Below are 13,037 nucleotides of genomic sequence, written 5' to 3' on the forward strand. Positions count from 1 at the left end.
CATGATATTAAGTAAGCAAATAAGTTGCAGAGAAACATGTGCATTATAGTAACATGCATGTACTTCCAAAGTACTAAAACCTTCATAATGCATTACTTATAGAAACATGTGTATAAAGACATATAAAACCAAACTGGAAAGGAGGAGAAAATGAGTAGAAAATACAGACTAGTAAATACTCTTGGCATGATACAGAGAGTGTTTTTCGATTGGAGTGGTAGACCCAGGAGCTCCAAAGGTGCTCCTATCTTATTTTCAGTTTGTACTGTATAAACATATTCTCCTGCTTTTCTTCATTATCTGTTAGTTCATTATGTTTTTATATATAAAATATGTTACAGAAAAATAGGAATTTAATAAAAGTGAGAAAAGTTGGTATTTAGTAATCACTTTTCTGAAGTAATGATATATGAAATATTTATGGAAGAAAGACATTTTTAAGCCCTAAAAAAGTGTCAAAAATTAGAAATTTTAAAGTCAATTTTTGAAGCAACCAAGAGACAGGACATTAATGATATACCAATGAGAGCATTTCAATCCAGAGGTTTATTTTGTGATGTGGCCCATTTCTCTGTTCTGAGGTTACTTAATGGTCTTTCAAATGTCTAAGATCCATTATTTAATTTAACTTAAAGTTACCAATAATATTTTAAATTAATTTGATTTCCTAAGAATTTTTAGAAATGATGATAATGTATTTTTCAAATAGGTTAAATATTTAGATCTATTTAACAGATTTAATGGATGGACATTTGAGTTTATCAGAAAATCTCTTGTGGATTTATTTGGCAAGATATTTTAGTAAGTATGAGTGTTGATAAGTGGGATGAGTAAAAGTCATGCTCTTTGCACTTAGCAGGGCCTTCCCTGCAACTTAGCCTCTCTTGCATTTGTTCCTTTTAATCTTCTTTTTAATTTCAATCACTCTTGCTACATTAGATCTCCTCCTACAGAGCTAATTCTCTTGCTCCACCTCTTTCCTCCACCTCGGTCTCTTTCTCACTCCATCATTTTCTCTCTTAATCTTGGTCACAGGTTCCTTTTCAAATATTCCTTCATTCATAGAAAACTTTCCCAGCGACTGCCAATTTAATAGAATTTCAATGTGAATAGGACTTGAGTTGAAATTATCTTCTGGCTCTGGTTAAGTGTTAATCACGTGTGGACTCATTTCCCTTATATATCAAAATTCTTGAAGGCAAGAACTGCTCCTCTCCCATTTTCTATTTCTTGTAATTTGCACGAGTTAGTACAAATCTTGTACTTGCAGTCTTGTAATTCCTGTACAACTTAGTAAACAAAAATTTTTTAAGCTGAATCCTGATTTAGGTCCCAGATTTCCATCAGGATAGTAGTCTTAAAAAAAAAAAATCTTCCAGATAGTTGCTAAATAAAGTTCAATCCTTAATAATTTTTATCTAATAACGAATTTTCTAATATTTTCCTAATATAAATATTTTGTTAATTATAGTTATATGATTACATTTGCATATATATCCAGATATATTTATAAGAAATGTGTATATGAGCTGAGATATACCTAAGAGCAAACTTTAGTTTAATAGACTCAAATTGAACTTGCTGATTGTTTTTAACTTCAACTATCCTGCTGCTTGGTATTCTTCAGTGAGGTCACAACCACTCATAAGGTCCAAATTAAAAAGTTATGTCGTGGCATTGTTGCTACAGGGCCAAAAAAAAAAAAAAAAGACATTCCCATTTTCAGAGACATTATTTGTTGTTTTAGTATGAAGTTTAACATTTATTTGTTCTTTTTTTTTAAGATTTTATTTATTTATTTGACAGAGATCACAAGTAGGCAGAGAGGCAGGCAGAGAAAGACAGAGAAGTAGGCCCCCTGCCGAACAGAGAGCCCGATGCGGGACTCCATCCCAGAACCCTGGGATCATGACCTGAGCCGAAGGCAGAGGCTTTAACTCTCTGAGCCACCCAGGCGCCCTTAACATTTATTTGTAATGCAACCAAAAATAAGCTTCTTACACTTAGAAACTCTTTATCTGTTGTACAGTAGACAAGTACAGTAGAGAAGACAATATTATGTATTTTAAAATGCCATTAATTGTGTTAGATTAAACATTTTCCTGCGGAGATTTGATAGGCACAAATGACAAAGCACTATGTTTTTTAACCATACAGCAGTTTGAAGAGACACTTTTTTTTTTTTAAATCTCAACTGACAAATAGTTCAATCCTATGACAGAGTAATATAAATAAACAATAGTTGTATTAATTATAATCCCAATATTTCATGATGTTTAGCATGTCTTTTAGTGAAATAAAATGCCCCAACAAGTCTAACTTTTTAGCTTTATAAGATTTTATTTGAAAAAATAAGAAATATATAGCTGTCTATTTTCTTTCTATGAAAACAAAAAAATATGTAGCTAACCAATAGTCTTATTAGCATTGTAAACTAAGGCAAGTTAGCTAAACTCTCTACACTTCAGTTCCCTAGGTATGCTTACTAAAATAGTAGCTTTGTTTCTAAGATTGTAAAATTGAACTAGCACCCAGAAGCTACCTCTTTATACATCAATAAAGACCGTATAAATTACCATATTAACTGCCAAAGTCCTGAATCAAAGGTCTGCTTTATTTTCAGTGGAATTTGATAGTACTCAGAATTTTGATTATAACATTAGTGTTTATTCCTCAAACACACACTTGCAGCTTCAGTCATCGGTATCCTCCAAAAGAACTTCGAGAGTCATTTATTTTGCACACTTGCTACAATTTAGGGCTATTCAGTTTTACAGACCTTATTTATAGCTATATCAGTACATCCAGAGATCACATATTAACGATGCCAATAAACCGAGAAGTAATGGAAACCAATATTCATTATTGAGATGTTATTGTGGGCCAGCCATTGTGCTAAGAACATGAGACTTTCATTTTTTAAAGTATTCCTAGAAAGTAGATACCATTATTATCTTAATTTAAAGAAGAACAAGTATAGAACGGCAATAGAATTTATGAGATAACCCTATCTGAGATTTCAAAACCAAGGTTTATCACACCAAAATGTGTATGTTTAAACATTTCAATTTATTGGTTTCTGGACTTGATAATGAAGTGAAATTAACCAAACTCTTCAGAAATCACACATAGAGCTAAATTTAGTTTTACTATGTAAGATGGAAACTATCTATGTCTGGAGAAAATAATATTTACACTCTCTATTCAATGTGCTTCAGGGGCATGGTGTTCCTCAAGGCTTTGTTGATTAATAGTCTTCAAGAAAGGATAGCTGAGTACATCCTCAAGTTTCTCTAGACAACATCCCTTTACTGTCTTGTTAGCTTCAGGAATTTAGGAAATCAATCCTATGAGCAGAGCTGTAAACATACTACCAATTTATTTTTCTTCTACTATATTCTTTGTACTGACACTGAGTTATCTTAAACAAACAAACAAACAAAAAACAAAATGCTCTTAAACTATGTAAATAGCGACCATAGTTTACATTACAGTTCACCCTTGGTGTTGTACATTCTATGGGTTTAGCAAATGTACAATGCCATGTTTCCATCATCATGGTATCGTGCAAAGCATTTCACAGTCTTCAAAATCCTGTGTGTTCCACCTCTTCATTCTTCTCCACCTCAACCCCCAGCAACCATTGATCCTTTCACTCTCTCCATATTTTGCCTTTTCCAAAATATCATATAGTTGTAATCATATAGTTTGCACCCTTTTAAGATTGGCTTATTTCACTTAGTGATAGGTATCTAAGATTCTTCCATGCATTTTCATAGCTTGATAGGTCATATTTTTTAATGCTGAATAAGATTCCATTGTCTTGATATACAACATTTTATTTTACCCTTTCACCCACTGAAGGACATTTTGGTATCTCTAAGTTTTGGCAATTATGAATAAACATCCTACAAACATGCTTGTGCATGTTTTGTGTAGACATAAGTTTTTACCTCCTTTGGTTAAATACCAAGGAGTGTGACTGCTGGTTCATATGGTAAGAGGATGCTTAGTTTTGTAAGAAACCACCACCCTGTCTTCCAAAACAGCTGTACCATTTTTCATTCCCACCAGCAATGAATGAGAATTCCCATTGTTCCACATCCTTGCCAGTATTTGGTAACGTCAGCATTCAGAATTTTTACCATTGTAATAAGGTCTATATTTCATTGTTATTTTAATTTGCTTTCCCTAATGACATATGATGTGTAGCATACTTCTGTATGTTTACTTGCCATCTATGTATCTTGTTTAGTGATGTTTCTGTTAAGATCTTTGCCCCATTTTTAAAAATTGGGTTATTTTCTTATTGTTTAGTTTTAGAGTTTTTTGTACATATCGGAAAACAGTCTTCCATCATCTTTATCAGACCTGTCTTTTGCAAATATTTTTTTCAAGTCTGTAGCCTGTCTTTCACAGAGCAGAAGTTTTAATTTTAATGAAGTCCAGCTTGTCAATTATTTAATTCATGGATCGTGACTTTTGTGTTCTATCAAAAAGTCATTACCATGCTGGAGATTGTCTAAACTTTAAGTTGTGTTCTAGAAGTTTTATAGTTTTGTATTTTAATTAGGTGATCTATTTTGAGTTAACTATTGGAGACGGTGGAAAGTCTGTGTATAGCAAATTTTTTAAACAACTAAAGTCATCAGAAAGTGGGTGAATGAGTACATGTTTATCAGTGTATAAAAGAATACTTTGCGGGGGGCTGGGTGGTTCAGTTGGTTAAGCATCCACTCTTGATTTTCAGCTCAGGTCATGATCTCAGGGACATGAGAAGGAGTCCTGTTTTGGGCTTCACACTCAGTGTAGAGTCTGCTTGAGATTCTTTCGTCCCTCCCTCCCCCATCCTCCTCCTATCCCCTTCACTCTCCCCCCACTTGCAGTCTCTCCATCTCTCTATAAAAATAAATAAATCTTTAAAAAAAAAAAAGGAGTAAATAAGAGGTAGGTGATTGGATTATCTGACCAATGAGATGAAAAATGTGGCATAAGTTAAAAACTCAGTAAGAGAGAAAGGAATTATTATATTATTGTTTATATTAGCACCCGAACACTGTCCACTAATTCTTTGTTAAATAGAACTGAACTTTCATCCATCCACCAACCACCATGTTCAAACATCATGTGTTGTTAAAAATAAAGGAATAAGTGGGGCACCTGGGTGGCTCAGTGGGTTAGGCTTCTGCCTTCGGCTCAGGTCGTGATCTCAAGGTCCTGGAATTGAGCCCCATATCGGACTCTCTGCTCTGCAAGCAAGGAGCCTGCTTCTCCATCTCTCTCTGCCTGCCTCTCTGCCTACTGATCTCTCTCTATCAAATAAATAAATAAATAAATAATTTAAAAAAATAAAAAATAAAATAAAGGAATAAGTAGCATTTAAATATAAACACATAAGCTGATGAATTAAAACATAAATTGGTTACACATATGATATACAGTGATCACAGTGAGCAGGTTAATCTAGTCTGCAGGTAACCTAAAGTGTGTGTGTGTGTGTGTGTGTGTGTGTGTGTGTGTGTGTGTGAGCACGATGTGATAAATGCAAAGTCACAATGGATTGGATGAGAATTATTGGGAGTTTTAATGAACATGAATTTTAGTCAAATGAGTAGCAAGAGGTGGTAATTTTTTAATGGTTTTTGGTGAGAATCAGTTTGGTGTAACAGGGACCTGTCAATTTCAGATTTAATTAACTATATGGCATGAAATTGGAAAGAGGGGTGCCAGGAATGGCCAGCAATCCCTGTACCAATGAATGAAAGATTACTCCAAACTTTGCTGTGAACGAGAAGAAGCCAAAGGAGTCTCAATGCTCAGAGACAGAAACCCTTTGCTCTTCTTTACTTCCAATTTTATTGGTCCTACAGGGTAATCATAAATCCTTACTGTTTCTGAAGCACATGTTGAATGACAAGGGGTCTTAATGAAACTGGGAGGATGTGTTTACCAGAAAAATATGATATGCTAATCTGCGTGTTCTGAGTTCTGCTAAACATAGCCTAAGGGACCACGCATACATTTCTTAGATCACAGAGCAGCTGTTTGGGCTAAGAAAGCAACTCCCAGGGGCATTCCAAGGGCAGAGTGGTCACACAGACCTCCCTTGGAATTCCAAAGGCCTACGCCCTTCTTTGAAACCTTTCCTGCCCTCAGGGGACTTGGTGTTACGTTTTAGCAAGCCAGGTATTACATTGATTTCACTCTTTACAGAGGGGGTTAATTAGTAGGTAAGAGAAGGCTTCTTTCTGGAAATGATATTTGACCTGGATGATGAGAGAACAGTTGCTTAGTGGTGGTAGATGGGGTAGTATTTCAAGTAAAGGATGCAAAGTACAAAAGTTCTGGGAAACAGAGAGCAAGCAGTGTTTCTACGGCAGTGAGAGAGAAAAGTGATAAAATATGAGGTGATAAAATATAAGTGATAAAATATGACCCTAGAGGTCAATGGGGCCATATCAGGAAAGATTATTGAATATAATTTGGTCACTTTTTAGGTATGAAGTTACTGGAAGAATTTAAGCAAAAATAACTCTGGAAAAATGGATAAATAGTGTAAGAGGGCAAAGTGGAAGAAGGAGGACAAATAAAGGGATCAAGGTAGTGGTCCAGGGAAGAGATTATGGGGACTTGGACTGGTGTTACGAAGTGAGATAAAAATGACAATGAATTTTTATTTAATTTGAAAATGCATTACTTGCTAATATAAAGGTTTTACTTCTAGAGGATGGAGCTTTGTACTTATTTCAAGAGGCCTTATAAATTTTACTCTATTTCAAAGAAAAATTCACCTTTCAAAGAGAGATTTATATGTCATATGTTAATCATAATGTGTATGATTACATGATTATAATTGTACATTACATGAACTATATGATTATATAAACTTTAAAATTTCAGATAAAGACCAAAGAAAATTTTAAAAATTTTGATATTTTATAAAACTTTTCAAACTAATTCTTAAATGATGGAACAAATGAAAACACAACAAAGTAGGCATGACTGTCTGGCTCAGTCAATAGAGCATGCAACTCTTGGTCTCAGGGTTGTGAGTTTGAACCCCACACTGGGTTTGGAAATTACTTAAAAATAAAAATAAAAAAAAATCTTAAAACAACAACAACAGAATAAAGTTTTCCGTTTAAAATATAGTGTTCACAAGAAATTAATAATAATAAGATGACCAGGTACCTGGGTGGCTCAGTCAGTTAAACATCTGACTTTGGCTTAGGTGGTGATCTCAGAGACCTGGGATTGCTCTCATTTTCTGGCTCCATGCTCAGTGGGCAGTCTGCTTCTCCCTCTGACCCTCCCCTGCTTCTGCTCTCTCTCTCTCTCAAATAAATAAAATCTTTAAAACAATAATAAGACGAATGCTTCAATAAAATATAAGGATAATGCATTAGATAAAAGACCCAATTTTATCCTCAGCAGAGGAATTTTTTTTTTTTTTTAACTTCGGTTTCTATATTTTTAGTGAAAGATTGTATTATGTACGGTGATCACTGCTAAAAACAATCACTCTTACCAGGAACAGGGAGTATTATAGTTAGGAAAATTTCAGTTATATGTTCACCCCTGACTTTCATGTATGGAGCACGGTTTTATATGGCTGAAAATTCTAGTGGGGTCGCATACAATGGGGAAATTCTGGTCTCAAAGAAAATCCTTCCTTTAGCAATGGACTCTTTTTCCCTGAAATATACTTTGAAAATAATATGCCTATCTTAATGCCAATGCCCATTATTAAAAAAGCAAAAAGAGATGAAAATTTACCCCTCTCCAAAGATGCACCTCGAAGTCATTTGTAGTTATTGCATCAAATCCCCATCTTCTGGTGGTCCTCTTTCTCTTAACGATCTACCCAGTTACTCCTCTTAACAAAAATTAACTGAGACGGTTTAAATGATTGAATGAAAATAACATCGCCAAGGACAAACCTGAAACTAATGCAACATTGTGTGTCAACTATAATCAAGAGAAGATGTATGAAGAAGGGGTGGGAGGAGGGGGAGGGGGAGTGGGGAGGGGGAGGAGGGGGAAGGGGGGAGAATGAGAAGAAGAGGAGAAAGGAGAATGGAGAAAGAAGAAAGAAGGAGAAGAAGAAGGTGGTGGTGGTCTTTCATCATTTTTAAAGATGAAAAAGGTAGGAATTCACCACCTTGCTTGTGGCATTTGAAAGGATTATCATAATCCTGGTCAAATAGGAAATCCTTTCTGTTACTTTCCAGAACTTGAATTTGCTGGTTGTACAATTTAGTTTGCTGTTACCATACAGGTCCTCTGCTATCAGTTTCTGTATGTTTTTTGGATACTGGTTGTTACACATATATGACATTGAGATAAAACTACCTCAGGCAGAATGAACTTTATTGATTCGTATAACCATCCTTGCAACAATTGGTGTAGCCTCATATACAGAGGTACGCAAAGCTTCAACAGTGGGATCAAGCCTCTGTCTCTCATTCCTTTCTGTTTCTCCTATGCTTGCGGTTCCTCTGCTTTGCCCTCTCTCAGCTTTGTTTCCTTCTCTGTGTTGCCCTCACTTTCTCATAATGCATTCAGCTTTCTCCACTTGACCTTGAAACTGGGCCATCAAAAGTACCAGTTTTTAATCCTTTGGAGTTACTAACCCCTGGGAAGTCCTTATATTACCAACATTATGTTAATTACAGGGATCAGTTTTGATTAACCCTGTTTCCTAACAGGTTCCTACTATGCACTACACGGGGTGTATACAATGTGTTCAGGACTGGAGCACGTATCTACTTTGAAATGTCTACGAGTGCCCTGTTAAAAAGAATGGGCTAGTTTCTAAAGAAAGTACACCACACATAAGTAACGAACAAATTAATTAAGGTGCAGAGTAAATTTTCAAAAAGGGACAAATAGAAAATCTTAAGAAACCATTTTTAATCTCACTGATAATTCAAGTAATACTAATAAGAACAAAAATTTCTCATTGATATTTTCAATTTGAAAACATTTTTGTAATGTTAATAAAATGCAACAAAATGATTTAAGAGAAACTCTGATGCTTTGCTTTATTTAACTTGTTTGGAAGTCAATTTGGAATGTACGTCCAGACCCTTAGGTGCTCATCATTATAATTAAGTAATCGATATACTTACATTAATATATCCAAAAGAAAAATCATAACTTTACAGTAGACTAATATAGAATATTCTTCATTCAAGAATGATCTACCTTAATAAATTATAAATCCTCTGAAAAATTCAAACATAAATGACTTTATAAAAGCATTAGTATGATAATCTAAGAATAAACTTAAGGACCAATAAATTTACTGCAATTATTTTTTCTAATAAAAACTTCACAAAAATATAAATATTTGCTTAATGTAGGATACGAGATATCATATGGATATGAATCATAGAGCATTATCATTCTTGGATAATAGAAACATATACCACATTCATAAAGAATAAATATATATAATAATACAGAGAATAATATAAAAATAATATAGAGAAATATGAAGAAAATGTAAAGACTTAATTTAGGGATGATGTAGATAATATGTAAATATTAACAGAAAATGATAATATAAATTACTAGATAAAATATATTATAATATTTAGAAATCTCAATGATATTAGTAACTACATGCTGTATATTTAAAAATTCATGGCATCTATGTAACATTGCATATGAAGAATCCAAGAAAATAGATTTGTAAGTAAAATATTTGTGAATATACATGAATAAAATTTAAATAAGAAATTATAACATATTATAAGAGATGAGAATACTTTAAAAGCAATGAAAATCAGCTGATCAGGATCTCTAATTTTCTGGTACTTTACTGACTTTGTTGAATCTATACACTTAATTATATATAAGCCATGATATAATAACTAGGTTAGCTAAATCAATGATCAAAAGGTACCTATAAAATACTGTTCCCTTTAATGAAGTAAAGTATAAAATGTTAATGAAAATATGAAATTTAAATAATTTATATTTTACATTTTAAAATAGATTTCATATAATGAACAATAATACAGAATATTAATTATAATACAGAATATTAATTATATTGAACCTGTGTGCATTAAGGACACTTTGACTTAATAATATGTGTTATTTTGTAATTATCTGTTTATCTATTTCATGAAAATTCATTTATGAGACATTTAGGCTCTACGGCAGTCTTTAATAATACATGGTTATACATTAGCAGGGATAGTGTAATTTGGGAGACAACTATTATATTTTTATTATTTCAATTTTTAAAGATTTGTTTATTTAGTTCTCATTATACTTCAGAAACTTTGCAAGGGTGTAGATAGATCCCTATTGAAAATGGAATTCTTACTTAATAATCATAATTGTTTCAATAAAACAGTGTTGGATCATAATATCTATTTGAATATATATTACTAAACATAATCAACTGCAGTGTATTTTGTTTAATCTGAACCATATATTGTATATATCAACCAATGCTTAAATAAATCTGTATATCTTTACCTGTTCATCATTTACCTATCAATACCTTCTATTATTTCTAAAAAATAGTGATATTGATTATAATTTTAACCCAATATAATAAACAGGGTAACTTGCTAGACTATTTCTTGTGCATGGACTTAATTTTTTATGTAACTATAAAGTAAGAATAAAAGATTTCAAGTAAGTGCCCTCTATGAAGTAGATAATACATGGCAAGCCACATGTTGTGTTATTGTGAATAAAATTCAAAATAAGTACTTTAAAAGCACAGCATCTATTTCCAAACATGTTAGAATTACACTTCAGCAGTATATTTGCATGCTATAGATCCATTATTTATGAATACATCATAAAACACATCTAAAAATACCAACTTATATGAAGCTCTTTATAAACATCAGTATCTCAATCTGGTTAAATGTTTATTTTATTTTACTGAAGGGTAAGTGGCATACATAATACTTGGTATCAAAATCTTTTCCCATCTTAACCATGTGTAAGAGTAGGAGGCTGGTAATATTGTACTTTTATTTTTTAATTTTTTTTTTCAGGAGAGATAAAACTGTCTTGAGAGTACATAAAATATGTTTAATTCTTTTGGTAGGTCTGAGTTTGTTTGGGAACAGATTTTTACAGCCAACTTTAAAACCTGTAAATGAAATGGAAATTTAAAAACTCCAAACTGTTGCAGCCAAATTACAGAAGATGTTGAATTCAAACCATAACTTTTATGAAAAGTGTAAGTGAAAACTATTTTGATGCTGTCTGAATATTAAAATCTGGCCAATGTTTTGCTATTACTTCTTTTTTCATAACCACCAAATTCTAAAACTCTGCCCCTGAATTTAATTTTCTTATCCAGTTTTTGTGTCACTCCTCTATACTTCTTTATTTAGCTTTCTCCTTTCTCCTGCATTTGTTACTTTTTTGGAAAAATGACCTTTCTTTGTCCTCTATTTAATTCCGTCTTCTTCCACCTCCTTTCTTCAATTTACATTAAGCAAAATCCTCTAAATAAATAACTTTTCTGTCTTCATTGGTGTTTTCCAAGGGAGAACAGTTTTACATACTTTCCTTCTTTCTTCCTAATTGCTGTGGGCCAGGAGGTCTCAGCTGGATCCATCAGTCTCTGGGGAAACCCAGGGTCTTAGTGCAGTTCTGCCTACCCATTTCTCTCTGCACCCTCTCTGCTAGGTAAGGGATCACCATGATTATCATTTTACTCCAGGGCAATCTACATCTCCTACACTGAAAGTGAAATTTTACTTCACCCACTAGAGAACCTGTACAAAGGTTTTTCAGACACTCCTTCCTGAGGCACTAGTGTTTTTACTATTTTTCATTCTATAGATGACATGAAAATTAATATAGGATGAAAAGGTGGAGTAAGAGGACTTTTAGGGCAGTGAAAACATTATGGATAATACTCTAATAGTGAATACATGTCCTCATACAATTGTAAACCCTTAGAATGTACCATATCTAGTGAACTGTAATGTGAACTATGGATTTTAAGTAAACAATGTGTCAAGTGTTCATAAATTGTAACAAATGTACCACTTTAGTGGGTGATGTTGATAGTAAGGAGGCTATGTATAAGTCAGGGCACATAGAAAATTTCTGTACTATCTGCTAAATTTCGCTGTGAACCTTAAATTGCTTTAAAAAAAAATAAAGTCTATGTTTTTAAACAAGTGATACCAGGGGTGCCTGAGTGGCTCAGTTGTTAAGTATCTGCCTTCATCTCAGGTCATTATCCCAGAGTCCTGGGATCAAGCCCTGAATCAGGCTCTTTGCTCATCGGGGAGTCTGATTCACCCTCACCTACTCCCCCTGCTTGTGCTCCCTCTCTTGCTGTGTCTCCTTCTGCCAAATAAATAAATAAAATTGTAAATAAATAAATAAATAAATACATAAATAATACCAGATAAAGGAAAGTGTGAAGTTTTAAATATAACAGTTAAATGTCTAATACAGAGCTGTTTGTTGTAGCAGACAACTAAAGAATCATCAGTAGGGAATTAAAGAAATTATGATGTTATCATTAAAAATGTGTAGCCACTGAAACAATAAAGTAAATCTTCAGGAAATAATAAGAAAAAAATCTTTAAGACTTCTTATTACATGAAGATAACAAAGTTTGGAGCCATTTTTACTTGTACAATAAAGAAATGTGTATTTACTAATCACACATTCACTTGCATATACGTACACACACAGTACATATATATAAACAAATGATTTCTAGAGTAATAAGAAATGGTTACAATGGTTGGCTCAGTAGAGGGGATGAAGGACTGGGGGATCCGTGGCAGGAGGCAGACTTTTCTGTCACTCTGTAATCTTTATGCTGCATATCAGTTTCTCATTTATTTGTTTAATCATGTACATATTATTCCTTATTAATTTATTTTGAGGTGAAAACATAGAGCATTTGAATTTAAAATTAATATAAGCATATTTGGAATATGTGGGTGATATAATGCCTGTACCTTTGCAAATATGTCGGTGTAAAGTAGTCTGTATTTAATTATGATAAGCTGATAAGAAAATAATAAAAT

This window comes from Martes martes (genome assembly GCF_963455335.1).
Source record: "Martes martes genome assembly, chromosome: 6".
Taxonomy (NCBI): domain Eukaryota; kingdom Metazoa; phylum Chordata; class Mammalia; order Carnivora; family Mustelidae; genus Martes; species Martes martes.